The following is a 4,938-nucleotide window of genomic DNA, read 5'->3' as shown; positions in this document are numbered from 1 at the left end:
GCTTTCTAGAAGCGCAACTAATTCAATAGCCTTAGGGTCCTGCTTCCACACTTGTCAGTATCCAGCCTTGGGGCTCTGTCAGTGACAAGCTGTCAGTCCTGAACTTTGAGGATCACCAGATCTACCGGCCTGAATTCCTAATCCTGCTCTCCAAAATAGTGCAGGTCTGCTATCAATGCTTGTACCAACTGATGAATCAAGCTCTATCGGCAGCTTCTGTTCTCTTGAGGCCTTCAGAATTGGGATATTAGGCAAAGAAGGGGAGGCCTCTGGATTCAAACTTTCTGGACTGAAGTCTTCTTCAGGATGATGCTCTCTCACTCAGCTTTCCACATATTTCAGACAGTGCCAATGGGCAAATCACTCTCCAGATCTTCTCTCCAGACACTGTCACCTATTTCTGACAGTCTAGCTGCAATTGATGGAAGGGTGCTTCTTGGAGTTTGGCTGTCTGGTTATCTGTTGCATTTTTTTTCCTTCTGGATGGTCAGAGAGTCTGACCAACTCACTTGTGTCAGTCAACAAACATTTGTTGAGCACTACTATGTGTTGGACACTGTCTTAAATGCTGGGAATACAAAGGAAGGCAAAAACAGTCTCTGTCTTTGAGGAACTTGCATTCTAACGTGAAAGGCAACATGTAAATAACTAGATACTTATATAGAGGAGATAGAAGGCAGTCTGAGAGGGGAAGGCTGTAGCAGCTTGCAGCAGTGGGGGAGGGTAAGACTGAGGAAAGCCTTATGTAGAAGGCGAGAGTTGGACTGGGTCTTGAAAGAAGCCTGAGAAACTAAGAGGTGGAGGTTAGGAAGCCGAGCATCCCAGGCATGGAAGGCAGACAGGGCAAAGGCAGAGATGGAGGATAGTCTGTGAATAATGGCATGTAGGCAGTAGGGGGTTGCAATGTACTATCTTTGCAGGGTCCCAATTGCTCTATGAGGCTATTTTGTAGATTGGCAGATTGTCCAATTTTTCAACTATTTGGTATGGAGTGATTCTATTTTATTCTACTACCCTGGTTTTCCCTGAGATATCAAGATTTCACAGAAGGACACTCTTCCCCTCTGGAGCTCTTGATGGTGAACTCAGGCCTCATACAAAGCACACTTCTGCTTTTCTGAGCTGAGGCTATAAACAGGTGTTAGATCCCTTTCAAACAAGGTCTCATCCAAGAAACAAGCTTGTTGTGAGTCTTTGTGTCAAAGCCCAACCAGTGGGGGACCATCATTCTCAGTCCAACATTAGCGGCTCCCATAGGTTCAATAACAATCTCTGTGTAGATGATTCCTAGATCTATATATCCAGATCTCACCTTTCTTCTGAGCTTCAGTCCCATGTCACCAACTGCCTTTTGGATGTGTCTAACTGGATGTCTGGTAGGCATCTCAAACTCAACATGCTCAAAACAGAACTGATATTTTCCTTAAAACCCAGCTCCCTTCTGAAATGAGTTATTCATTGCCTACTAGGTATTTGTTGCCAAACCTGTTGTTTGTACCCTCAAAATGTCTCTAATATTTGTCCCCTTCTCTTTACTCCTATTGCCGTGACCCCGCTTCAGGCCCTCATTCATTAGTACCTGGATTATTGGTTTCAAATTGCTCTTGCTGTTTTATTCTCTCCCAACTCCATCCCATCTTTCACTCAGCTGCCCAAGGTGATTTTTCTAAAGCACAGCTCTGACCATGACTTCAGGATCAAATATAAACTGGCTGTGGCATTTATTTTTTTAATATATTTATTCAATGTTTAATTTTTCCCAATTACCTGTAAAAACAATTTTTGACATTTATTTTTAAAAGTTTTGAGTTCCAAATTTTCTCTCCCTTACCTCCCCTCTCATTGAGAAGGCAAGCAAATTGATGTAGGTTATACATGTGAAGCCAGGCAAAACATATTTCCATATTGGTCACGTTGTGAAAGAAAACACAGAACAAAAACAAAACAAACCAAGAAAAATAAGCAAAGTAAAAAAAATACACTCTGATCTACATTCAGAGTCCATCAGTTCTTTCTCGGGAGATGGATCGCGTTTTTCATTGTAAGTCCTTTGGAATTGCCTTGGATCACTGTATTGCTGACAATAGCTAAGTCATTCATAGTTGACCATGGTCCAATATTGCTATTACTGTGTACAGTGTTCTCCTAGCTCTGCTCACTTCACTTGCATCAGTTAATGTAAGTCTTCCCAGGCTTTTTTGTTGTTGTAGTTGTTTTTGGCAGGGCAATTGGGGTTAAGTGACTTGCCATGGTCACACAGCTAGTATGTGTCAAGTGTCTGAAGCTGGATTTGAACTCAGGTCCTCTTGACTCCAGGGCCGATGCTCTACTCACTGCACCACCTAGCTGCCCCTTCCCAGGTTTTTTTGAAAACATTCTGCTCATCATTTCTTATAGCACAATAGTACTCCATTACAGTCATATACCACAACTTGTTTAGTCATTTCCTATTTGATGGTCTTCCCGCTGATTTCAATTCTTTGCCACCAGAAAAGAGCTGCTATAAATATTTGTGTACATATAGGTCTTTTTCCTTTTTTTTTAATCTCTTCGGGGATACAGACCTAGTAGTGGTATTACTAAGTCAAAAGGTATACCTGGTTTTATAGCCCTTTGGGCATAGTTCCAAATTGCTCTGCAGAACAGTTCCCAGTGTGGCATTTAAACCCTTTATACCCCTTTCTGCCTTTCCAGTCTTCTCTCGGTTTACTCCCCCTTCCTACAATCCAACTATTCTAGCTTACTTAGAGTTCCCTGAATATAAAACTCTACCTCCTTCCTATCTCTGTGCCTTTGCACTGACTGTCCCTCATGCCTGGAATGCTTTAACTCCTTCTCCCGTTTTCTCTTCAAGACTCTGCTCAAATATCTGCTTCTTCAGGAGGCCTTGCCTGGTTTCCCCAACTGCTATTACTTTCTTTTTCTGAGATTGCCTTCCCTCTATTTTGTATATATCTTGCATGTAACAAGTTATTTGCATATTCTCTCCTCTATTAGAATGTGAGCTCCCTGAGGGCAGGGACTATATTTTATCTTCTTTGTATTTCACTACTCAGCACAGCCTGCTGAAATGTAAGCACCTAAAATATGCTTGTTGAATGACTAATCAGGAACACAGGTTTGGTTCGATATTGAAACAACAGTAAGTATAATGAGCCATTTTATTGACAAAAACAATAAAAATAATATAATTAGAATAATAGATGTGGTAAAAAAAATCTATTTTTTTTTTTTACAAAATACAACATCCATTTATTTTTAAAACATTAAAACAACATAGGAACAGAAATACCATTCTTTAATATGATGACTAGTACCTATCTGAAACCAAGAGTTAGCATTATCTGTAATGGATAAACCCTAGAAGCTTTTCTAAAAGGGTCAAGACTAAAGTAACTTTGATAGAATTCTAGAATTGCTAGCTAGAGCAATAAGACAAGAAGAAACTGAGGGAATAAACTTTGATGAGCAAAAAACAAAGCTGTTGATTTTTTGTGAGATGATATGATGGTTTACTGAGAGGTTTCTAGAATTAATTAAAATTAATTGAAGTAATTAATATAACCAGTAAGGTAGTAGGACATAAAATCAGTCTACAGAACTCATCAGTTTTCCTGCTTGTTACCAATTAAACCTAGTAGTTGTTACTGTTGTTCAGTCATTTCAGTCTAGTGTGACTCTCCGTGACCCCATCTGGGGGTTTCTTGGAAGAGATACTGGAGTGGTTTGTCATTTCCTTCTCCCATTCATTTTACAGATGAGGAAACTGAGGCAAACAGGTTTAAGTGACTTGCCCAGGGCCATAGCTAGTAAGTGTCTGAGGCCAGATTTGAACTCAGGAAGATGAGTCTTCCTTACTCTGGGCCAGGCACTCTATGCCACTGAGCCACCCAGCAGCCCCAAACCCAGCAGGAGATTTTAAAAAAAGAAATTCCATTTAAAGTCATTAAAGAATATACAAAATATCTGGAAATCCAACTATATCAATATAAACAAAGAAGTTATATTAAAACAAATATAAAACATTCTTTAAAGAAATAAAGACAAATAATTGATGAAATATGTTTTTAAAAATATATTGTCATAGACAGCTTTTGTTTTTATATCATCTACTCTCAATGTATCTCTTCTTTCACTCTCTCCCAGGGAGATGTCTTTTATAATAAAAAATGCACCCCCCCAAGGAAAAAAAAAGTTCAAATGTCCAGCACATCAGAAAGTCCTGATACTATCTACAGCGTTTCCCATTCTTGCTCCCTCACCCCCACAGAGAAGTGACTGGAAGTATCATCTCATATTTCCTCTTGGGGGCTAAGCTTGGTCATTATACAAAAATTCACTGAAGAAAATAATTCTTTAAAAATTAGAATTGGTTAAATGGAAACTAATGACTCCATGAGATATCAAGAAACAATAAAAGAAAGTCAAAAGATTGGAAAATAGAAGAAAATGTGAAATATATCATCAGAAAAACAAGTGACCTGGAAAACAGAGAGAGGAGAGATAATTTAAGAACCATTGGACTACCTGAAAGCTATGATAAAAAAGAAGAGCCTAGAAATCATATTTCAAGAAATTATCAAGGAAAACTGCACTGATATCCTAGAACCAGAGGGCACAACAGAAATCGAAAGAATTGACCAATAACATTCTGAAATAGATCCCAAAATGAAAACTCTCAGGAATATTATAGCCAAATTCCAGTGCTCCCAGATCAAGGAGAACATATTTCAAGCAACCAGAAAGAAATTCAAATATCATGCAGCCATAGTCAGGATCACACAATATTCAGTAGTTTCTGCATTAAAGGAGCAGAGGGCTTGCAAAGGAGCTAAGATTACAACCAAGAATAACCTACCAAGCAAAACTGAGTATAATCCTTCACGGGAAAAAATGAATATTTAATGAAATAGAAGACTTTCAAGCATTCCTGATGAA

This window comes from Trichosurus vulpecula, chromosome 3, assembly GCF_011100635.1.
Source record: "Trichosurus vulpecula isolate mTriVul1 chromosome 3, mTriVul1.pri, whole genome shotgun sequence".
NCBI lineage: Eukaryota > Metazoa > Chordata > Mammalia > Diprotodontia > Phalangeridae > Trichosurus > Trichosurus vulpecula.
This window is presented reverse-complemented; position numbering follows the sequence as displayed.